The sequence below is a fragment of the Patagioenas fasciata genome, chromosome 23 (assembly GCF_037038585.1).
Source record: "Patagioenas fasciata isolate bPatFas1 chromosome 23, bPatFas1.hap1, whole genome shotgun sequence".
NCBI classification, from domain to species: Eukaryota; Metazoa; Chordata; class Aves; order Columbiformes; family Columbidae; genus Patagioenas; species Patagioenas fasciata.
Window position 1 is genome coordinate 987,412 of NC_092542.1, and position 25,789 is coordinate 1,013,200.

Genomic DNA, 25,789 nt, shown 5'->3' on the forward strand with positions numbered 1-25,789 from the left:
TTGTACTCAGGATATTTTCTATCACCTGCCCCTTCTATTGTAAAGCCAAAAAAATCTATAAAACTTGTTGTATTATTTCTAATGACTTAGCCCAGCCGAATTTTTAAGATTCAGTCTTTGAAAGTCTTTGCCACTATCTCACATACTTTTTGGTTTACAGAAGCAGAATGCACAGTCCTGTTGCTACACAGGCTCCTGAGTCACCCACTGCACAGAGTCTGTGTCGGTTCAGCCAAATCAAACCATTCCAGCCCAAAACCTCCTGGCAGAACATAAATCCCACTCAGTCACCGAGCTGAGTCCTCCTAGAGCTGTGTACAACCAAGGCAGCTTTTATTCACAAACCTCAAGGACACGCTTTTGCAGCAGCCTCCAACTTCACTTTGGCCCAAGAACCGTGTGTTTTCCAGACCTGAAAGTCAAGTGAAGATCAGCACGGGAACCCCTGTTTGTACAGGAGAGGCTGCCCGAGCTGCTCCCCGGAGAGGACACACCGAGGGTTGTCAAACGCGCTGAAGCTTTTACCTCTGGAGATTTCCTACACCTGCACTGACTGGCAGCTGCAAGAACACGCACTGTCTGTGCACAAGGACAGCAAAGCGCAGGGTGACCAGAACGGGGACACGCGAGGACACAGCACCGCGTGGCCGCAGGTACCCAGATCCCCTGGGCTGGTCCTGTTCTAAACCTGCCTCTCACTTCTCAACCCGCATCCCATTCAGGCAACTTCCAACTCATGTTAAACCTGTCACATTTCAAACATGCAAATAAGGGAAATTCAGCCAAGTCTGACTCTGAGTTCTACCACGTTATTCCGCACCTTTAGGCCAAGGAGTCAAGTTATTGATATTATGGGAACAAAACCGAACTCGTTTCGTGGGCCGAGCACACCTCCCCAGCTCCCAGTGTTCCGACGATTACAGAAATGTTGGACTACTACGAAAAAATGGAATTTTAGGGGGGCAAGTGATGACACAGTGAGAAGCACAACTCTCTTTAAACCCCATTCTCTGCAAAGATCTGTCTCTGTTTCTCCTCCAAAGGTTTCCCAGCCCAGTTTCGATGGCCGCCTGCACTGTGAGCTCCTCTGCAAGACTGGCTGGGGGCATTTTCCTCCTGATCACGCGAGTGCTCTTCGAGGCAGGCTTTCCTCGCTGTGAGCAGGACAGAAGTACCTGACCAAGACCTAAGTGCACGTTTAATCCTGGCGCTTTTTTCCCCACTGAAGTCTATTTACAAGTCACTTGAGGCTGAGAAAGCGCTCCTAAACTCCTTCCGCAGAACGTGGGGCAGGAACAACAGCGAGTTCAACAGCAGGCGGTGGGACGGACACTACGCGTATCCTTCCCCATCACTTTGTGCGCAAACGCGGTTCAACAGGCGGCTTTCCTGAGCGCTTTGCACGTGGGTCACAGGACTTGCCAGTGGAGCTGTGAACACACGGCCAGCAACAGCGGACGTGTTCGTAGGAATCTCATGATTCCAATGGAAATCCACCGGACACCAGGGAGCTCTGCAGTAGTTTTAGAGCCGCTCAGCCCACAGGCACACCGGGTATTCTTCTGCCTTAGCCTGACGGATCCATTCAGGTTATTTTGGAGCCGATTCCGCGCGGTTCTGTTTGCGGCCGAGCAGCGGGTGCTGCAGGCACATCCCAGACAGGGGTGTCGTCCTCACCTTTCCCAAACCAGCCCTGGGTGCTGTACCCACCACCTGCCCCTGTTCGAAGCCACCGCATTATTCTAAAAAGGATTATTTATACTAAAAACGCTCCCGGGACTACTGTACTTGTATTTCAGGGCTGCTGCATCCCCTATTTCCTCACTGCTCTAATATAGCCTGGGGCAGAGCGGGTGAAATGACTTGCGATGCCACTGTAATTTTTATCAAGGCTTGTTCCTGGTAAAAAGCCTCTTTGTTTCAAAGAAATGTGATTTGGCCTTTTTCCTCCTCTGCTCTATTCCTTGGTTAATATACCACTTCCACTTGCCCCGGGGCTGAGATAGGTATTCCATGGAATTGGTCAAATCTCACTGTTTTTCTTCTAAATCACAACTGGCTTTCTTTGCTCGCCCTTGCTAAGCACTATCTGAGCTGACAGTCTGAACCGCAGGTTTTATTTGTGCCTTAACCCTTCAGCTCCCAGATTTCCCGGCGCAGGGACGCGTGTCAGGGCCGGGCAGCAGAGGGGACGGCGGCCAGAGCTCCGGCCACGTGGGTTACTGTTGGAGGTAAAGGCACGTTCAGCCGTGTATTCATCCACCGTACCTTTCAAAATGAATATCTTCTGCTGCTGGCAACTCTCCATCTCACTCACGTAAGCTTAAAAACACTTTTCATGGCTAAATGCAGAAGAGTATATTAGAAAATAATATAAACAGAAAAAAACCATAATAAAACATACAAGAATTGTAGAGCAGCGTTGTGGAAGCTCCAGTTCAACACTGAAAACAATGATCTCCGAGACCCCTATCACAAAAGCTCAATGTATCAGTGGACTTTTGCGTAAGTTTGAAGTTTACATTGATAGTTCTCAATGCCTGTTCAAAAGACAGGCTCTTTGTTTCCTATGTGACACAAATAATTTGTTTTTAAGCACAGTAACACTTAACCCAGATTTGGGATTGCTTAATCAAGTTTTCAATTATTCTGTCTCCCTCATTGACAAATAGGATGGATTTTCCTATGAAATAGATGCCAAACCCGGCGCTCACGTTCACCAGGGAAAGATACTTGGAAAGCAGAAGCTGCAGCGAGATGCTGGTTGCTGTTCTCCTCCATTTACATCATCCCCACCGCGTCTGATACAATTTACACATTACAAACCAGGTGTTCCAATATTTTTTCAGCCATCTCTAAACCGCTCACGTTTGGAACCCATTTCTCCTTTACTGCACGCACTGGAAGACGAGGGAAGGACATTTCACCCCCAAACCACCAATACAGCAATAGCCAACATACGGTGGCGTTTTCACAGAGGAAACAGGCGGCAAGATCTGAACAGCACCTTTAACAGTCAAAACCAGTCAAGTAGAGTCTGAAAGAGAGCATCTCCAGCCTAATTACACGACCATTAATAATCCCAGTTTGGTGATTCAAACAGATTTCTAAACTTTGCTACCCATAAAATTGTATCCCCATAAAGCGGATTAAAATCACAAGGACGGCATCCCACGTCCTCGTGGAGCAACCCAGAAGTGTGCAGAGCTTTTGCTTCTCCCAGGGTGGTCTCTACACCTTGTTGTGAAAAGCAATGGTAGAAATATCCCTCCCTGTGCAGGAAGCAGCAGAACCGCAGTGGGGTGGGCAGAACCGCAGCATTGGGGGGCAGAACCGCAGCATTGGGGGGCAGAACCGCAGCATTGGGGGGCAGAACCGCAGCACTGGGGGGCAGAACTGCAGCATTGGGGGGCAGAACCGCAGCACTGGGGGGCAGAACCGCAGCACTGGGGGGCAGAACTGCAGCATTGGGGGGCAGGCGGCCCCACCAAACCCCAGGATCGCCGCGTCCGCGGGAGCAAACCCGCTTGCTCGAGTGCAACATCCAGCCCGGCTGGTCCTTAGGTCATTTTAAAGCTTCCTGGTCTTTTCCTTCTCTCATCCCTCCATTGTTTCCTGCTCACCAAATACACGATCACTTGGAAATTGTTGAAGAACCCTGACAGGTCAAGTGGTATTTTTCTTCACACACATGACTTTAGACTGGTGAGATTGCTTGAGGACTTCCCATACGTGTTTGATAAAACAAATCCGGCTTTATAGCAGGGTTATTTGATCTTTATTTTCTACTTAACATGTTAGCTTGGCAAGAGTATAAAAACTGTGGTTAATGCAGGCAAAAAGGAGCTGATGGAAGTTCCCTGCTCATGTCCGTAGGGTGCATCTATCTCTGTCTGTCCCCATCACTCTCTGCATCTCCATCCATCTCTGTGTATCCCCATCTCCCTCTGTGTGTCCCCATCTCTCTCTGTGTCCCCATCTCTCTCTCTGTGTCCCCATCTCTCTCTCTGTGTCCCCATCTCTCTCTCTGTGTCCCCATCTCTCTCTCTGTGTGTCCCCATCTCTCTCTCTGTGTCCCCATCTCTCTCTCTGTGTCCCCATCTCTCCCTGTGTGTCCCCATCTCTCTCTCTGTGTCCCCATCTCTCTCTCTGTGTTCCCATCTCTCTCTCTGTGTGTCCCCATCTCTCTCTCTGTGTCCCCATCTCTCTCTGTGTGTCCCCATCTCTCTCTGTGTCCCCATCTCTCTCTGTGTGTTCCCATCTCTCTCTCTGTGTCCCCATCTCTCTCCGGTGGCTCTGGACCCTCCACCGCAGGGCTGCAGCGCGCGTGGATCCAGAGCAGCTGGTGGCCGCCCCCCGCGCACTGCGTGCCGTTCGCTCCATAGATCGCACCTACACGGCAATTATCTCACTAACAGGACCCATCACCAGCACGGAGAGAACCACCAGTCCTCATGAAACCCAGCCAGACTCTTTCCCAATTACCCGTGGGACGCAGCGCCCTCGTTAGCAGATCCCCGGGGACACATCCCCGCAGGATGGAGGGCAGGGAGGGATCCAGCACCAACACCAGACGCTCAGCCTCGCTGGACCAGACCCAGCCTCTTGTTTTCTCTCTCTTCTCCATCCTGATGCAAACACAGACACAAACTTGCAAGAAGCCTCGGTGCATCTGAACAAACCTCTGCAGCACAAACAAAATCCCCACCGACGCTTGCCACATCCCATCACAACCGTAATAAAGATGTTTATAGTTTTAACCATCAAATAAAGTGCTTAATTCCACCGAGCTTGTCCCCTCCACTCAGTCACTCCACAGCTTCATTTAGCAGGCCAGTGGTAAAAAAAATTCATTAATTTTTATTAACAGGGAGAGCCATTTGTTCCCTGTGACAATATTTGACTTGTCGAAATGATTTTCACCTCTGCCATGAGGTGCGCGCTCCCCACATACATCACCCGATTACTCCAGGAGCGGCCAGAGTTGCAGTCATTAGCCAGTGAATTAACGACAATCCACAGCGCTATTAATCACGCTGACAAAAGCGTTAGCTCGCTGCTGACCCGAGCACGGCTCTGGGACGCGGGCAGAGGAGAGCGCGGCACAGCCACGGGGCGAGCACGGAAAGGATTGCTATTTGTTTTTTAAGCTGCTGAGGCAGGAAAAAAGGGATAGAGAAAGAGAAATGAGTAACAGCAGAGCAGCCGCAAGCTACACCGGGAAACTGAGGCACGAGGGCGCTACGGGAAGGAGGAGAGGGGGAGAAACATGGGGTCACCTGCTGTATTTAACTTCCATTAAGCACCATGTAATAATTTCTTTCTTAATGCCTAGGTGTTTGGGGAGCCTGTTCCACTGTCACTGGGTACAGCAATCCCCCAAACAACCCTTGGAGACACAGCTGGGCTGACCAAAGCTCATTCCACAAGCCCCTCTCTCCCCTTGAAGACTTCAGGTAACCACATTTCGTAAGGGGCTGAATGAATCCTCCCCTGGGGAAGCTTTCGGGCCCTGGATCCCCCAGCACCGGCCACCCCTGCCCAGCCACGCTGGGAAGGAAGCGCAGCCCTGCTCCTCCTGTTCCGAGGTTCCGAGCACTGGGCCAAACATCCCAGCAGATACACACCAACCCCTACCACAACAATTCTTTGCACATTTAACTTTGGACGGCGCGGTGTGCGTGCCCTGGTGGTGCTGTGGTAATCAAACCAAACGGACGCGTTTGAATGCAATTTTTAAATTGAAAAACGGCGTCAGCAGAATCGCGAAAAAACAAAATGTGAGGAAATGCGGTTCCCGAAGGAAGGGCCGAGGAAGGAGACCCACACACGCTCCACCACGGCACAGCAACCGCAAAGAGAATGGATCTTTGCAGTCGTTTGGGATGTTCCTGCTGTATTGCACAGGCCATGGCAAAGGAACCGCATTCTTTCGGTCCTGCCCTGTCCCATCCGTTCGCAACTCCCACTGAACCAGTTTCAACAGTAAGGCCATTGAAAGTTATGAAGATAATAAAACCATGGTGAGAATTCCAAAAATCTCTTTTGAAAGTTTCTACTGCCTTTTCTCCATTCGTGACCTAATAAGGGATTTAACGGAGAATTTCCAGAAGTGCTCAGTGGGTTCTCCTCCCCCAGTTCTGACAGCGCATCCAGCAAAACACTGTGACTGGCGCTGCTGGGACCGGTGTCACCACCCCGAAGGGACATCGTGTCTCCAGCGCCACCCACGCCAGCGCTCCGCACCCGCAGCTCCCCCACTCGCGCCTCATCTTCCTCTAAAGTCCCTTTTAAAAGCAGTGGAACTGCTGCTAAACACGTTGATGATGTTTCACTCTTACCACAGAAGAATAATTTTAGAACCTGTTTCTTGTTACTCACTTTTGCGGGTTCAATTCTCCTTTTGCAGCGAGGAATGTCGTAAGGAAAGCCGGGCTCGGAAATCCACGATTTCCGGCAGGTTAATTAATCTCAGCAGAGCAGAAGGCAAGGTGATCTTCCTCTCTAATGCTGCAGCTCCGATACGGCAACAACCAGGGGCTGTATGGGATTCCACGTGCCGACATCTGCTCTGCTCTGTGCCAACTCACCCTCTGCCACCCCAGAGCCATCCTGCCCCATTAACAGCTCCTGAGCATTTAAACACCGAAGCAGTACCAGAACCACCAGCTCCGGTTCCACAACAGACTCTTCACCCTTCGGATTAGCGAAGGTTCCTGTGGCCCGATGTGCGATACAATCCATTACCTTCACTTCTTAAAAACTCTGGTTTGATGCAAAAATAGCATTAAAGCGAGTAAGCAGCACTCTATGCGAACCGTGCGCTGCAGGAACAGCTCTCCAGAGTCGATGCCTGAATCTGGAAGGATTTACCACCCAACTCGGTACAACTCTCAGCCCTGGGAAGACCCCTACACGACGTTTCCTCCTCCCGCGCTGCTGTGCCACAAGCACATTGACGGTAAATATTTAAGAGAAAAATATCTGTACGTTTTGCTTCTGACTGGGCAGCAATAGCCCCACGCTGTTCGACACATTAACTGGTACCAAAGGGAACCTGGAGCTCTCAACCAGGTGTCTACATGACTGTTATTGTTCACTGCTTGTTTTTCAGGGAAAAATGCAGATGCACTGAAAATATACCCATCACAATTAGCATTTTACTTTTATTTAGAACTAAATTCAGCTACCGTCTTCTAATACTGCCTATTACTAATGGCATCTGCCCAGAACCTCTTCTCACAATGGAATCTGTTTTTCTAAACCTGGGACATCTTCGGCCCGTCGTGCTTTCCCTTTTCCCTTCTTCAATTTCAGTCATATCGGGTCAAAGCTTAACTTTTTAGCTTTTCTGAAATAAAATGCTATAAAAAATACTCAAGTCTGTGTTTAGACTGTGTCATGATTTTCATGTTTCCGATCGAAGCTGCTTTCCAAATTCTACCTTTCTTTTCTAAGTCAATGAGCTGTTTGAAGAGCCCCAACAGCACTGCGATCTGGACAGACGCCCCCGCGGGTACGGACGGACGCCCCCGCCGGTACGGACAGACACCCCCACAGGTACAGACGGATGCCCCCGCCGGTACGGACAGACACCCCCGCGGGTACGGACGGACGCCCCCACCGGTACGGACAGACACCCCCGCGGGTACAGACGGATGCCCCCGCCGGTACGGACAGACACCCCCGCGGGTACAGACGGACGCCCCCGCCGGTACGGCCATTCTCACCCACATCATCTTTCCTGCAATCCCACGACCCATGGGTGTTTTCACAGAGCAGGGAACACCCACCCAGGGATCCCCAGATCACAACCAGGAAAACCTGCCGCTTTGTTTTTGCGCAGCGCTTTCTGGCCGCTTTACATCTTCTTCTGAAATGTACGGTGAAAGAAAACATTAAATGTTTCACAGACCTTTTAACTTAGGGTCTTCATCCCCACATATTTTTCATATTACTCATATTCCCCTGCTTGAGTTAAACTCAAACAGGCCTGGAACAACTTCATTAACATAAAACCACATGATAATAGGAAACAGAGCCTTTTAATGGTTTATTTTCTTATTATCTTGTGATATATTTCATCTTCCCCCCCCTCGGAGTGCTACTACATTCTGTTTCCACTCTGCCTGCTGGTTCCAGGGAGCGGGGCAGCGGGACCGACCGCACACACCAGGTCCCATCGCGCCCCGGCGCTGCAGGCGACACCACCTCCTGTCAGCCCTGGGCAGACGCGTCGGACCCGAACCTCTCAAACCCGACACATCTCCCCTGCTGCTGCGTGAGCGCCGAGCTCCGGCCCCAGCCTGCCCACGGAGCCCCAGCCTGCCCACGGAGCCCCAGCCTGCCCACGGAGCCCCAGCCTGCCCACGGAGCCCCAGCCGCCGCGCCAGTCATCTGCGGAAAAACACGAAGCTTTGCGCTCTCAGTTTGTAATATTTCCTAGGCTCAGCTGGTCAGGGAATATGGCAAGGGAAGCTCTTTTGCAATAATACATTTCCTTTTGTCCCAAGACCACAATTTCAAAATCCTGAAGTTGCAACATTTTTATGAAGGTTAAAGGAATCTGAACTTGATGAGAAATTGCATCTGTTTCGGGATGGTGCTTTCACTTATTTCAGCCACTTTCACTTTTAATGGGGAATAAAACTTCCTCACAGCATTTTTACTTTAAGGTATTTGCTTTTATTTCCTTGCCTCTTTAAACGCGTCTGTAAAAGCTTTCACAACAGTTTAAATGCTGAAGAAGTGCTACAACTTCCTCACTATTCTGTATATGATAACTTTAAACCCTAATTAATCAGAAAACACGAGGTCCGTGTATTATGCCTGACTGTAAAGACACCGCTCAGGACTCACTGATCTGTTGCTCCAGAGGCTCAGTACCAACCCCAGACTCGTCTCTCAACAGCAATGGCAATTTCTAGGATTCACATTCTATCATAGCTCAAAGTAGGTGCTCTGAATAAATGGGAGATGGAAATCAGTGAGATATATTAGCACCAGTATATATTTTTCATTTCCCTCTGTCTCTGCTTCCAGAAGAATATTGGTGATGAATTTGCAAATGGCTCTGGATTATGGCAGAGTTTTTTACCCTTCATTATTTATCCCCCCACTGAACACCTCTATTAGAGATTACAGTGACAAATGCATGAATAAAAGGCAAAGACAATATTTTAGCACCGCGGTGTAAATCTCCTTTTACGCATTATTAATTTAAAGAAATCCATTACAGCCCGGAGCTCTGAGGGGAGGAGGAGGCTCCAGCGGAGCTGCGGCCGCAGCCCGGATGCTCCGCTCCCGCGAGTTTCTCCTCCGCGAGCCGGACGCGGCTGCCAGTGCGCACGAGCCTGCCCGCCCAGGATGGACACGGCACGGGCACAAAGCCCAGCAGCGTCCCTCGGACACCGACGGCTCCGCAGGCCCCGCCGCCATCCATGGCCAGAGGAACAACCACGGGCCACCCCCCACCACGACGGGGACGCTGCTCTCCGGAGGCGCCCGCTTGTAGAGCCTTCCAGGACGCGTCCTCCAAACCCTCTGAAGCACACACGCTGATGCTTCCTCCTCCCCTCCTTCCCCTTTTCCCAAAGACGGGGCTGGGCGCTGGGCGCTATCGGCTGGCGCAGCTGAGCCGGGCTGTGCACGGATCTCCCGCGCAGAGCGGAGGAAACGCTGCTCCTATCGACAGGAAGGAAATAGGAAAACAGATGGAAAGGACTCAGAATTGGAACAAGTGCGTTTCAAACAATACAGCAGGTCCCTTTTACTCCAAAATAACAGAACACTTCTGTGGAAATCTATATACAATCGTGCCATTGACAACAAAGATAAGGGGGAAATAATTCTGTGAACCTGAACCGCGGGTACGTTTTGTGAGAGATGCTATCACCAGGCACAATCTCCGCGGAGCTCCCATCATGCAAACCCCAGCCTTGGAGTTCACTGAGTTTTTATTACTTTTTTTAAATCTCACAACAAAAGATTCAAGACTAAATGCCCAGAGCTTACAGCTACCGGTGGTTTCAAAACACCCAACCATTTGCAAGAATTTACCACCAGTTCGTTTTTATGCTGCAACTGACTGAATTATTTGCAGCTGATCTACCCAACAAATCTAGTCCCTTTTTTTGTGCTTGAAATTCTCCCTGACAGTCTGCCAGGAGATTACAGGTTGCTCTGGTCAAGCACGACCCTACAAACGCCCAGGGACACGACAGCATTGCGAAGGTGCCCCTGGGGTTCTCTGTGCAGAAGCTGGAGCCGCTCACCAGGCACCAGGCTGAGCAGGACGGGAGCGAACGCACAGCTACAACGTCCAAAAATGGGGTTTCTGTCCCGTTTCCTGCATCGCTGTGGGTTCGGGCACTGGAGGTGCGGGGTTTGCAAATGGAGGGTTTAAACACAGCCATCTAGACTAAGCGACCCGCTAGACTCAGCACCTACTCCCGCTCCATCGACAAAAAAGTTAATCTCCAGTTTTAAAGGGATTAGCAAACTCATAAACTGAAAGGTTCTCGCACTTCAGGCCTTTGTCCTTCCCCAGAGGAACAGTTTGTCACAGTACGTGTGCCACACGTTGTCACCTGAGCCCATTTCCGCATCTCTGCCCCGTGTTTCTTACACAGAGGTTCTATCAGACATCAGGAATTCAGGCTTTCTCATGCCAGTAACAAAAGGGACTAAAGAAGGACCAACAGAGTCGGTGAAAAGCAGATCCAGAACAGTGGCAATTTTGTTCTGAAAGGTCAGATGAGGTTTGCAGGGTAATGCGTGACATTCTTTGATTCTGTGCACAGGACACACTGAACGCAGCCCATCCGAGAACAGCACGGTTGTGCGATCCTGCTGACACAGCTCCAGGAACCCCAGCGAACACAAAGGGGAGGAAACGGAGCAAACACTGAGCTTCTCCAAAGCTTCGGCTGTTGGGAGCTGCTCCCAATCATCAACTTGGAAAATCAATTTTGGGGAAACAGAGTTGGAATTTTATTAGCTCATAACATTATTAAGTACAAAAAATTCCATCCCTTCATTGCTGCAGGGACATTGGGAAACAAACACTTATCAAATGTATTGTCTTAAAAAACTGATTTGAGATGTAGCAGCATTTGCCACTCCATCAGAAACACTGAAAGGGAACCACAGAACGCAGGTACTTCCACCTTCCTGAGAATTGGGGTTTCTTTAAGATGTTTAATGCTGGAAACTTAAGCTCACCAGTTCTCTTTCAAAATGCAGACCACGGTTCAATGATCTCTTTCCTTCTGAACTGAGGATCTCAGTCAAGGGGGCTGAAAATAAGATACTTAATAGTAATTTTAAACCCCTAATTTGTTTGCCCTCCCCTGCGCTCCCTACGCCCTCACAATAAATCCTTTGAAAAACTGGAAATGCTCTAGTGAAAAGACTGATGGGAAAAGCTAAAGAATATCACGCAAGGAGCATCAAGCTATCTCTGTTATTTTAGGCAAAACGTATTTCCTGCTTTCTTCCCTTCGGACTTGGTGAAGCCTGCAGCACCCGGGCTGTGCTGGGCTGAGCTGTCACCCTGCGGTACAGGGCCACTGCTCTGGGGTCCTGCGGTCCAACGCTCCAGGGCAGCACCAGCACACACAAGGGATGTCCCTCTGCAGGGACTTCAAACCACGCGCATTTGCTCAAGGACACCACGGTGCCACCCTGCATGGCACGAACGTCCGAGAAACCGCCACGGGAACTACCGCGGCATCCCGACGTTTCTGTAACATCACAGAAATGCTTCCAGAACCCCTCACTGAAGTTGAGAAAAAAGGTCATTATTGCACCTCAGTGATCCTGTCCTAATAGAAAAGAAATTAGTCTGTTTAATAACAGCGCATAATGAAGACTGTAGAATAAAGCAGTGGATAATTTGTCAGTGATTAGAAGGTCAGCAGGTCAGCCCAGGAACAAGTGAGCAGCTTCACCTGAGGAAGCCGCCTGTGCAGCCGCAGCGAGTCCGTCCTTCGTCCGCCTGTCGCAGCTCCCCGCATTATCAAAATAAAGCCGGGACTTATCAGTCACGAGGGAGACACGGCCACGTTGCTGCGGTGTCCACCAGCAGCGCGCGGAATTCCCACCGCTTGTTTGGAATGCTTTTCGTGAACAAGACAGATTTTTCCAAACGCAAACGCCTTCCCCCCTTTTTCTTTTTTGAAAAGGCAAACTGCACTTTCATCACAAACTTATTATGGGATTACATCACTTCGGCAGAAATATTTTTTTATCGTAGTCATCTCGAATAGGAAAGTCTGCAAAAACAACAAAGGTTTTGCTCGGTTTGGTTTGTAAGCCCTGCACCATTTACCTCTGATCCCATCCTGGACAATTCAAGATCTATTAAACATAACGCTAAACAACGCACTGCAGAAAAGCCCTATAGAGGTGGATTATTATTCCCTGCCAAGCCTCAAGTTCTAGATTCTGTATTTTCCTGCAGGCCATTGCCGCTGTCCCCGACAGCCCCAACAGGAGAGGAGGCCCCGCTCCCCACGTGCTCCGCTTCTGGTGACGCTGTCGGCTGCGGCCTGGGAGGAACGTTCGGAACCACCAGCTGCAGCTTTTGAGGTTTTCCAGGTACCTGCACATACAGACAAGAAACTAAAGCCTGGAGACCTGCAGTGATTTGGCCACAGTGAAAGTGCAAGGGTTTAGGAAGCTACCCCTGCTTTTCCTAAATCCTGCTTGAAAGCTTTTGCCACAAAATCATCTTTCCTTTTCACAAAATAATTTAAAAAATAATGTAGATTATTCCATTTCTTTCTAGCAAAGACTAAAGCCAGCTGAAAACAGTAGCAGCGATGTCCGGTGCACACGCACACACAGAATCAGGTGCAGCATCTCTGCTCCATCAGATCAGGTTCTGTCCAGAGCCAGGGGACAGGAAAGCTCACTGAATCTCAATCGATAATAACACTGTGACTTGAGCTCCAAGGAATTCCCCTCCCTGCAACTGCCTTTGTTTTTTCCTTAAAATAATTAAATTGGATGAGGCGAGATACTTGATCAGTTTCCATTCCTCCATTTCCAATGAAATAAAATCTAGCAACAGCTTTTGCAGAAGATTGTGTTCTATGCCAGTGGGTCAGTGGCCAATTTCACCATAACAAATAACAGTCTAGTCTTTCAAAGTTTCAACTATTTTTGTTCGGGGCAGCTTCCCTGGCTTGGCTCCCCGTGTTCTGCAGCTCCGATGGTTCCGGATGCAGAGGAGTTAAAATATTTCAGTTGTGAGTTAAGGAACAGTCAAAGCTCTGGCCCAGAGACGCCTGTTGCTCCTTTGCAATGGTGACTGGCTTCCCCTGCACCTCTTTTGTTTGGAGAGTTCTGGAGCGTGCAGACTTGTGTAATGCAGAGATTGCTTCCAATTTAATTCCGTTGTTTTGTCTTTACCATAATGGAAAGGAGCACAGGATCCCTCTCGGGCCCCGTGCCCACGAGGACGCAGACTGGACTCTCGCGGTTCCTCAGATGATGGGAGGGAGAGCAGGGGGAAGGATTCAACAGGATGTTAACTGAGGGCAGCACGGCAACTTCTGCATGGCGAGCAAGACCCAAAAATCTGCTCTTGAACTCTAGCAATTAATATCTGCCTAAGTACTACCCATCATCTGCTAATTGCCGTCCCCCAATAATCTGCAAGAGGCCTTGCCACATTTCCTGAGGATGACCAGCCATTCTAAGCCAGAGACTGACAAATAATGACTGTTGTCTTTTCACAGGATAAATATTTGAACTAATAATCATTCAGCAGAAATATGCAAAGCTTTCAGGATTTCTAAACGTCCTTCCAAACGCCTGGCGCTCAGCCAAGCACTCCACCGAACGCGGAGCTACAGAGCACGGAGCCAGCCGCAGGTGCAAAGAGAGGAAACCAGCTCCTTTGTCCATTCCAGGTACATTCCTAACAATTGTGGGCCAGCACTGTTTCCAGGATGGATGGAGGTTGCCAAGCCAAGTGAAATGGGACGTGGGACAGTTGGGCACCCGGTGCAGGTGGCAAAGGCCCTTCTGCCCATGAGAAAAGTCTTGGACCTCCCAACACGTTGTACAATCCATGTGATCTGATGATCCCCATTGGACAGGGAGAGCAGACGACACGAAATCACACTGCACAGTGATGCTGAATTCTAACACGCCACAAACGCGGCACGAGATAGACACCCATTTGTCGATGTACCAGCTAAATTCAAACAGCTCCTCCTTCATCCTCCGGCTAACTTGTGTTCAGTGGCTTTCTGGAAACGCACACATCCAGTTTCTGATGACACTGTTACACGCTTCTCCAAACAGGGGCCAGCAAGACTAAACACGCACACCTGGGAGCGCAGGAGTGCTTTGGGTTACCGGCCGAGAGGAGAAACCCACCCACAGCACCCCACGAACGCTGCCCAGCCCTGCGCAGGTATTTGTCCACCTGCCGGGGCTGCGCAGGGCTGCAGCAGAGCAAACAAGAGCCCTGAGCTATCAGCAGATAGCGCGGTTCATGGGTAACTTCGAGCAGCAGGGAACACACCTCTCCAGAAATAGCAGCAGCGCAAACAACTTCGGAAAATAAAAGGAAAACCCACACACCCACAGTCTTAGGAAGGGTGGATGTCCCAGGCTTCCAAAAATCAAAGAGCAGTGTACAAGAGATCCTTGCTGCTATCCTTACAAGTCAACGTGAATGCAGGGAGAACCTGAAATACTCTGTCATCCCCAGAAAGCAGAATGTTTCCGGGGGCTCGTTTTCCCTGTGTAAAGCCCAGGAGGCTCAGATGTTTCTGCTGCACCCGAGGCAGCTGTTCTCTCCGGGCGATGTCTGCAGCACAACACTGACGGGTGGGTCTTTCCGAGAGGACAATGGGCACAATAGCAACTGCCCCGGGGCAGAGAAGGGCCCGGTGCTGTAAATCCTGCTGCTGCTATGTCTTTCGAACTTGAAACGTGAATTAAGTCACAAAAATGTGATCTGAATGAAGACAAAACCCCCGTTTTGAAAGGTACTTCCCCTCCCGGGCTCTCTCCCTACCCCTGAAACACCCATTACCCGCAGACAGAGGATCCCGATGAGCTGAACCATGGGTCTGACCCGCAGCATTGACTCCTGAGCATCCCCAGTGGATAAACTGAGGGCATCACCACCACCCTCCACAGAATCGCAACACGAGCCCCTCTAAACCGCTGGGTCACTCCAACAAGGGCCTGAACGTCGAACGCAGCGTCCAAATCCAGACAAACACAACTCGGTACGAACAGAGGGAACAAAAACCACGAGTCCAGAGCTCAGCAGATCGCACCAAGCACACCCAGCTTACTGAACATGATTCTGGGAACGAGATCCCCGAACCTGCGAACTGAACGTGGCAAAGGAAAAAGCTCAGGGTGCAAGGGCAGAGCACGAAGGAGCCTCCGGGAAACAGGCCCTGGCGGCTCAGCTCGTTGGTACAGAGGCTGAAGGTACCGGACGGGATTCCCCTGCAGGTATCACCAGAAGCGTGTTTGGCAGCAGCAATAACTACTCACAAACACAACATTCATTAGAGCACGTTTAGAATAGCGATATACAAGCATTAATAATTTCTTGGTTGGATATTAACACTGTGGGTTTGACCCTTTGCTGTGTAACATCCACATTGACAAATCCTCCTCCCCACACACAAACCTTTCTCCTTTTTATTCCCAAGCCATCTTTAGTTCTAAATGGAAGACTATAAAATACCTTTATTAAAGTTTAGTCTTAGATTAGCAAGAGGGCAATGGCACCGTGACTCTCAATCTAGCGCACGCATTTCCCCCTCATGATAAAGAAGGAAAGCGGTGTGATGGCTCTTTCCACCTTCCTGATTTATGCCAGGCTGTGGCTGTAGGTCAAATGAATGAACAGCACCTGGGGAGCCGCTGCGGGAACGCGGCCCAGCGATAGCAGCCGGGGAGCAGAGATAGCCAGGCCCACTCGGGCAGACAAATTAGATAATTAAATGGAAACAGGCTAGATAAATTGCACTTTCTTAATTGGGTTATCAAGAAACAATAGTGACTATGAATGACCTCACTGTCTGTGTAGTCTAACACTTCTCTCTGTAGGAACTAGGAGGGAGTTATTCGTCTAGGCCAGGGTTATTGTTGGCCTAGAAAATGAATGCTTAGCTTCCCCCCGCCCCCCCACCAGAAGCCATTACAGATAAAAATCTCGGTCTGCTGATTTGGAGGTGGGAGCGCGCACGGGGCGCAAAGGAAGCGCTGCCGACCCCGCAGCGGAGGCCGGCAGCACCGCACCAAGGGGGCAAACGCACCCATCATCGGCGCTGAGCCCTGCGCTCGCTCACACCACGGGTTTGTCATCACTCGAACCATTCAGACAAAACCGCTGTGTGTTCTGTGCGTGCGCTACAGAGCAACAAATACCGCGAGTGCTCCTGAGATGCTCCCGAGAACACCGCGGCCAGGAGGCGGGAGACCGGGAGTGCGTCACCCCAATCCGGGCCACAAAAACACCCACAACGGGTTTCTTCGGAGAAAACCACACCGAACAACTCACGTGCGCACTGTGCGTAACGCTGAACGACCGAGCGCAGGGTGGAAACCCGAACATGCACTTGAAAAGAACATTTGAAAGAAAGAATAAGCATATGGCTTATGTTTAGAAACCTCTCTCGGCTCCACAAGCCCGGGGCTACAGGCTGCACTGAAGCCCAAGCTCAACTTGGTCTTAGTTGTCTGTCTGCTGTATTTTGTTAAAACAGCCCCTCTACCCTTTACTGAGTTAATGAATATTATGATCTTACTTGTGCTCAGTTATTAACATCCTGAAGCTGATTCTAATTCCACACACACTTCCATTTTCTTCTGTTCCTTATTTACAACACACAAAGCAGCTGTACCTAAACTAACAGTAAAAATGCACTGTAGGATGTTTGCAGCTTGTTAGCTCCAGCTTTAAGTGCTTCCTCAAAGCCAGGGCTACCTAAAGCTACGCTTGCTCGAGGTTCCTATTAAGATATCACATTCTCTATCCTTATTTTTATTCAAAATGACAGGAAACCAAAAACATCAAGTGTAGACCTTCTGTTCAAGTCTCCAAGAGATCTAATGAAAAACATAACCAGGGCTGCACCCAGAACACGTTAAAGATGCTCTAACCACGCGAAGGCCACCAACGCTCTCCAGCATGGGACACCCCCGCGTGCGGGTATTTTGAGACCCCAACAGTAATTCCAAGAAAAAGAAAGGAAGACGCTTCCATTTCTTCTGCACCTTCTTGTTCCAGCTCCCAAGCGCCTGGGCAATGTCTGCAAGCTCCTGAAGCACCGAGGCCTGACACCCTCATTTCTAGCAATAAGCAACCTGAGGCACAGAGAAGCGGACCCGAGGTAGCATCCTATGGCTCCTGGACCATGAGTGATGGGGAAAAAATGGACACAACTACAGGAGCTGTGTGCTGGCTCCCTCGCTCTTTACTGCCCAGAACACTCCGGAATGAGAAACTGTTCTCACCGTTTTTCTCTAAATGCCTTTTTCTCTATCAGTGGATGGGATTCCCTCTCCCCACCCCCAGACACAAAAGACCCAAAAAGAGCTATATTCAATTCAACATCTCTATAGGATTAAGTTCAACAGCACAGCAAAGCCTTTTCATTTTATCATGTTAAAACTCAGCATCCGAACTATCTTTCACCATTTACAAACTTGGCTTTCCTGCGACTGACCATTTGCACTGAGTTTGAGCAGAGTCATAATTATATTCCATTTTAGCTAAAGTTAGGTCATTTTTCTCCTAAAGATTTTTTAATAAATTAATTAATCCCCAGCTGCTGCAGAGAACCAAAATTCACTCGGCTCCCTCTACAAGGAACAAAGCCGTGGGTGCTGCCTCCAAAGCACTATCGGTGATGGATCATTTGCCTTTATGCATGAGATCGACGTGCACAGGTTCGACATAAAAATACCAGTTACCATTTGGGAGATTTACACGAACCTTCTGCGGTCCTGCTTTATAGTCGAGCCGGGGAGAGTTAATTATTTCTCCCGAATTTATCTTCCGAATGGATGTTCACCGCGTACGTTATTCGCGCCACTTTGCGCTGAACTCTGCACTTTGCCGCTCCTCTCCCAGAAGTCGCTGCTCAAGACAAAAGGCTGCAATGACAGACAAGTGCAGAGGCCACGTCCAACTTTGATATCTTGTTGATAACGTATTGTACAATTAGATCAATTTGACAATTTCCATTATGGCTGATAAAATATTTATTGAGCCTTGGAGATGATGTCTGATCCCCGTGCCATTTGTTTTACTAATGGAGGAGATATTTACCAAATCAGTGAAAAGCATTCAAATTTCAGATCCTCATAGCCTCCCCAACATTAGATTTGCAAATTACTGGCTGAAGCCATAAATTACAGCCCAGCGCAGCCAGACTGATGCCAGGCTGACAAGGTAGGTAGATGGCTTGCGATGACATTGTTTCATAGAAGCATTAATCATAGCGGGAAAGAAAATACTCTCAAATTGGTCCATAAGTCTAAATATTAAGGAATGAGAAGCGGGTTGCCAGGAGATAGCTTTAGCTGCAGCTGGAAAATTAGGAAATGAAAAACCCTTTCTATTATTTAACAAATCATCTTAATAATGTTTTACGCTGTAGTGCCAGCAAGCAAACGAAATTCCTATTCTTTCCCATTTGCTCTTTATCCTCATCGCTCCTTAATAGGAATATTAATAACCGGAGGGTTGGTGCAGATGGAGCCCAAGCTGTATTTTTCTGCTGCAACAGGTGAACTAAAAAAGGATAAATACTGAAAGAAAATCATCATTTCCATGTTTAAACTGTTTGCTTTGTCAGCAACACCAACGGGGGCTACAGCTCCCACTATTATGTCCAAGGTCAAGCGTTCGTTTACTTCTGTGCCGGCCAAAGTTATTGAAATCCCCCAAATCAGATAAATTGCAGAATCCAGCTTATCATGGAACACCGAGCCCTGGCATCTCAGGAAAACACCCATGTGTCCTTGTTGATGAAACGCAAGCCCTGCTGATTCATTTGGAGAAAATCACCACCTTACAGGGATGATTATACAACGAACGGCTTAAAATGCTTCCCCGCTCACAGCACTGTCAGAAGCCAGCGCTCCCAGGCCAGCGGCCGCGGGACCCCCACCGCGCCATCGCAAACAAGGTGAAGGTGACACATTTGTCTAGCAGACGTAATTAAAGGTCTAATATCGGTGCCAGAGGTCAGAGTTGTACAGTCCTAAGGCAAAAGCACTTGGAAAGAAACAGCTCTGAAATGAGGGAATGAAGAACGATGCTGGCGAAGAGTCTGACACCTCTAACCGGAACTGCACAGGTTTGTCTCGCTTTCCTGCCTTTCGGCACCAAAAAGCAGGGTACCCAGGGCTCGCCCTGCAGACACCGATGGGAGAGCTGGACGAGGACTCATGAAGGACCACGGTACTGCCCAGGAAGCACTTAGATGGTTAGTCACAGTTTGTCAAATTAAATACTAAAGAATGGGCTCGCCTTAAGCTTTGTCTCTGTCAAAAGCTTAAGCGTGATCTCTGTCAGCTGGATTTGTGGGTTCCATCAGAATGAGCAGCAGAAGATGGCCATAATGGTCCTCTGTTGTCCAACTCCTCCTCCCCTTCCCAAGGGAAGACGTCATTTCCCTTTTTCACTGGGGAAAAACGTCTTAATCAGCAGGGTCTGCACACTGTCAACCTGTCCCGCTGGAGCGGCTCCCCCGCACAACGGGAGACAACAAAACATCCCCATCGGCTGCACCACTGCCTAAGGCTTTAAAGATGCTCTTCCCATTAATGGACCGTGCAAGCACAACAGCAACTGCATCTTCCCAACATTCTTTCCAGAATCCAAAGAACCTTTATTCAGCATCATCAAACGGAACAAGGAACACGAGATGTGTGCGGTGAGGACCCAACGGGGCTGCTGCACGGAGCTGTGTGAGCAGCACATCTCCAGCCACGCATTCCGCACGGGGACAAGCGATGACGGGGAGCGAGAAAATTCACCTCCAAGCTCATTGATTTGCTACAGCAAGAAATGACTTCATGTGTGTAAAACAAGAACTGATGGGACCTTCTCTCCGGATGCTCTGCGGTTAGAGAAAAGTTGAACTTTTTATTGCTTCCGACTTCTTAAAATCTTACGCAGTTTTTCAAAGGCACCTTCGTGCTCACACGGTCCCTTAGACTTTTGCCAGACCACCACAGATTTGAAGCAGCTATAAACCCCTCCTCATTCCGCTTCCCACCAGCCTCGTTAGTAATTGAAATGGCCACAGGAGGAGGTTCCTACACCTTTAAGAGTGAAATCCCAAAGCAGCGCTGGCCGCTTTGTCTGAGATAGCAGGTTATTGTCCTTTGCTGTCTGGCAGCCCCTTCTGTCCCTTGGATTTATCTGGCACACATGATGCAGCTTTGTGGAAGGGATCGGGAGAGACTTTGCATTCCTCTGGTAGGAGGATATGAGTTTGTATCTAAATCTGTTCCATATGACCCACCTCACATGGTTAGTGTCTCGCTGATTCACTTGTAAAGGTCAACAAGTATTTCAGCTGAGGCTTCAAAGTCAAAGGGTTTGTTAATAAAAAAACTATGGATAGAATCGGGACTTGATGAAGACACTGAGGACATTCCATGTTTTTTGTGTAGCTGTATTTAAGGGTCACGAGAGGCACAGGTGCAAGGACGAGGCTTCACCTGTGGGGGTGCAGCGGGAGGGTCTCCCCACCTTCCCACCTTTGTCCGAAAGCGGCACTGCCGTGCCTCGCTGTTCCGTCCGTCTGCCGCGGACGATGGAGTTTGTCCTGTGCTTGGATCTACAACTCCAAGGTTCACAGCTACTCGGACACCTGACGTTTTGACACATGTTTTACAGAAAGGAATTTCCACAGTGTTTACAGCTTGAGCACACCTTCCCTGCTAATGCTACTCCATGTAGAATTTCCTGGGACAATTCTGCTGCAGAGTTATACAAACCCCCCCAGCAATCTGTCCATCTAAAATTACAAAAAAAATAAGGAGAGATGACCCAAACGCCCCCGTGCTCCACCCCACACTGTAACATTGAAGAAGTCTTCCTTCACTATAGGCATTTGGAGTTTCTTGGAAGTCGGGATGTCCATATGATGTCCACGTGCACATCTACACGCGGCCAGGCTGATCCTGAGTAAGCACTGCACTATTCCGAAAGTCCATTAGACTATGACACAAGGTCTTGCAATCTCCTCACCAAAAGAAAGGCAGGAAATGAAAGGCAAGATAAAATGACAACACAATTTATCCTTCATGGCCAGCGCAATCACTAAAATATGGAAGTCCATTACTGCACATCAAGTTGATGGGTCTGTAATATACAGTTATGTTTATCAAGAACCAGTTTAAAGTCACCAACTCGTTTCGCATGGACCACCAGCCAAGGGCAGGAGAAGCTGTGGGACAATGCCCTGTGTCTGACCCCCCTGGACTGAGAACTACGATCCCCATGTGAAATCCCACAGTATCGCGTCTGCTTGAGCAGCTTTTATCCCCTTAAATGAAACATTCAAACATCAACAAGTGAGCACCTGAAGACGACCTGGTCACGTCCAGCAGCATCAGGTGGTGCCTCAGCAAATCCACCCTTAGCGTCCCTCTGAGACAGCTGCCCATGGCCTGTGCTGTCCCACGTGCCTGTCACGAGAGCCTCCAAACCACCTGGGCTAAGATTTAGGAACCTCTGTTCATTTTCGGAGGCCACGTGAACATGCAGAAGCTCAAGTGCTGTTTCAAGTCAATGGCATCTGTTATCCATACCTTAACAGCAGCTCAGCGCTCACAGAACGAACCCGGGGCTCATTTACATTAGCACTGGGAAGATCGCTGCCCCGATCTCTCCTCTCATTTAGGGAAAGCTCTCTCTCTCCGACAGACCTTGTGGGTGGCCAGTGTTTTCACTGCTGCGCTAGCAACTTCGGCTTCTAATCCCCGCTAATGCCCGGGCGGCTTCGCTTTGCTGGCGCTGGATAAGTCGCGTTGGGGTCCCGCGCGCCGTGCCCGGGCAGCACCTCGCCCCGGCCGCCGCGGCTCCCCCGCCGCACAAAGCCCGGCTGTTTGGTCACCCTTCCCTCACACAGGCTTAAGGACATTTTTGTCATTTTTGAACAGCTAATATCTTGCGGATGGGGGGCGGGGGGGGAGAAAAAAAGTTGTCTAATCTCTTTAAATTTAATCTTTACTTTTTGAAAAACCTGAGCAGAGATGCTTAGTGCTGGACTATGTTCCATTAGACTAATTAGGTCAAGATTGCCTAAACCGGTATGGCTCCACCAGCTCAATTTAAATTCCCTCCCTCCTGTCCCTAAACTGGCACTATTGAGAACTTTATTCCCTTTTCTTCTCTGCTCCCCCAGAGAGCAAAGCGTGCAGGTAACTACTTTAGACAACTATGGAAAGAGCTCCCAAAATCGCCTTGTAACTAATTACTCAAAGTGATCAAGCAAAGGAAGATAGTTATTTTTACTTGGGATCCTTCAGAACATGAATGAACAATCTTAATAATTATTTTTTTTTCCATGTGCTCATCTAATTCTTCACAGACTGATACGATTTTGCTTTGAGTTCCTGCTAAACTTGCTTTACTATTGAAGCCTTAAAGGAAAGGAACCTTGACCGAGGCTGTGAACGTGCACACAGCTGCAGACCTGCAAGCAGAGACTCAGCTCCTGAATTTCTTCACTTGAACTGACCCACTGCAGCCAGAGCAAAATGTTTGGAACCAGTGGGATGCTCACCTGGCAAGCTTGAAAATGGACAATTTGCTGGGCACACACAAGAGCACGAGGGAGCAGAACAACCGGCGCTGCAGCTGCGGGGACAGGAGCTGTGTGACAAAGTCCAGCGAGCAAAAACACGCTGAGAGCTCTTGCCTAAGCTGGAGAATTTTCCAGTGAGTGTTAACAAGTGCTACTTGAACCTGGGGTGGTTGAATTGGTCTGCGCCTCAGCAGAGCGCCAGCCCGGCATCACAAAGCTGCGTAACGCAGGGCAGACGCCTCCGACAGCGCACTCGGGACAGTGCTGGCACAGCCCGGGTTAGGGTGCAGGCAAAATAGCAATACTGCTGACTCCAGAGAAGGAGAAAATGAAAAGGAAAGCAGTGACCCACCTTTAATCTTTACAAAACTGGTTCAAACCTTGTACATCTCTCATTAACAGGCCCTTCGATAAAGTGGGGGGTTTAAGTCTAGGTCAGGCAGAAAGCCATCTGGGGGAAGTACAAGCCTTGAAGGTCCTTTTTTCCACAACACCTGCAGTTTTCACTGGTCCTGGAGAACAGCACGTCCTAAACTCCAAACAAACCCAGTCACAGGGCACAGGGTACGTCTCTCATTCTGCAGGTTACTCATGGATCAGCTGTAGGTATCTTGACAAGCCTGGTTTTTGGCTCCAGTGAAGGCCATTCCTCCGAAGTGCTCACGTTCCTGGGGTGTGGGTTTCCATAGGTTTCCACAGACAGGACACCCGGAAGCACAGCGCTACCTTAAACTGTATGTGCTGAAGTTTATACCGAGATCAAAAGCATCCACTCACTGAGCAAGCAGCACAAAACAAAGCAGAATCGGGAAGGTGATTCACCCATCCTGCTGATACTTTCAAGTTTTCTTTTCTTGATATATTAATTTTAATATTTTGTACTTCTTTACATCCTATTAAAGTGACTGAGACAGCCCAAAACAACGTCATGACAAACAGCCACGGGAGCCTCTGGTCTGAGTCCGATACCAGGGCTTGGGTGTTTGCCTCTCCCTCCCACAATCGGGTTGATCCCGATGACCAGAAACACCCTGCGGAAAAGGTTTTACCAACATTTCTCATTTACTTCAGGATAAAGGCTTTGAGAAAGCCAAAAACTGCATGGAATTTTAGCAGAGTAGGCTCAGAGCAATTAATTTGTCATCCTACAAACATCTGAGCACAAGCATAACTTTACACACTTATTTACCCAGTGATGCATGTCAAATGGGGCTTTGTTGTAATTTCCTTTTCTTAAAAATATGTTCTATCCAACTTAATACAGAACTTAAGACACAGGATCAGTTATTAATATGTTCTTTCAATTTTTGGAAAATATGAATATCATCTTTGGCTGAACAGCATAATAGCCCATTTATCAGTGAGCAAAGTCTCCAGAGGAATGAGATTTTTATTTCAAATACACTTTTGCAGTTATTGGAAAAGACTCAGCATTTTTCTTGGAGAAATATGTCATTAACGTAGAAGGATGAGGGGAATGCTTGTGTGCAACACAGGCTGTTCTGAGAGCAGACTGGTGCCCGTCTGGCCGGGTCCCTGAAGACACGAGCGATCCCAACTAAACGAGGAGCAGGGCTCTGCCGACGCGGAGCGGGTCTGGAGCCAGACCTGGAACGGCAGCGCCCACGGTTCCCTGGCAATGGCACCACAGCCCACGGAAACAGAGCAGCTACAGCCCACGGAAACAGAAACAGAACCGCTACAGCCCCACGGAAACACAACAGCTACAGCCCCACGGAAACACAACAGCTACAGCCCCACGGAAACACAACAGCTACAGCCCAGCTCCCTCCCGCTGCCTCAGGGACCTGGACCTCTAGAGGGGGGGGAAAAGGGCAAACCCCCCCACACACACAAAGAGCACCCCCGGCTTCACAGCACCCTAAACGCTGCATTCAGGACAGGAGAGCATGAGACGAGTGGATTTGCAAAGTGCTGTCAATGAGCTCAGGCTCAGCTGATTGACTTCAGTCTGATCGCATTCTACATTTCAGTGAATTCTACGGCATGAAATATAATACAGATTTGATCTCTCTCACACGAACTCGCAGTGAAGTAATAAATATTTCCCTACAGAATAATTCTCCCGTAAGCGCAGACTTACTGCAACCCAAATTGCAATTTACTCATTTCAGAGCATCAGAAACCAATCAGACTCTCACTAGAACCTGCACCACGGGCAGAGGATTCCGCAGGACAGTGACACTCCCAGGCAGTATCCACAGTAAGGAAATTGGTATAGATGGGTTTTATTCACTAAGCTGGGGGGTGATTTTTCTCTTTCTAGCCATCTAGAAGACAGGGGAAAAATACGATTATTAAAAGGAAAACAATAACCAAAGGTGGCCTTTTAGAGCCCCGGTGGTTATGTTTACAACCAACATTTCCAAACTTAAATTGTCAGAACTAAACACAATCAAGCTTGGGTCGAGGAAAACTTTCACAAGTGAAACAATGAAAACCACGCTGGGCACAGCAGAATTCCCTGCCTTGCGAAGGTTAATTCTCCTTCCTCACCGTCACAAACCCAGAAAATAAAAACCATGTATTTGCTGCACTGAGAAACGTTAAATAATATCTTCCCAATAAGCCACAGCAAAGAGCAGAACAACATTCAAGAAAAACTGTGTAAAAACACCTTTGGAGAAGGTGGGTTTCTGGCAAGCACAAACACAACCCTTAATGGATTTTTTAATAACTCCGTGCCACGCAGTAATAGGGAACCGCCTGCCAAAAGCACAGCAAGGTCAGGCAAGCGGCACAGCCAGAGACCCTGTGATCGTCCCCTCTGACCTTCCGCAGCAGCCACCACCGACACGGCCTCCCGGAGGCTTCCAGTCTGCTCTTCTGTCTGGTCACTTATCCCCTACTTCAACACCTTTATTTTGTTGCAAGTACCACCTAAATTAAACACAACCATCTTAGGACACCCACACTCCTGTCCCCTTGCCCAACACGCTCCTGCCCCAACT

At 49.0% G+C, this 25,789-nt stretch overlaps 1 protein-coding gene across 8 annotated transcripts in view; it reads right to left on the reverse strand.

Annotated features, from left to right (window-relative positions):
• Positions 1–25,789, reverse strand: part of PRDM16 (PR/SET domain 16) — a 306,350-nt gene that overhangs the window by 140,929 nt on the left and 139,632 nt on the right. The gene's annotated exons all lie outside the window — the stretch shown is intronic.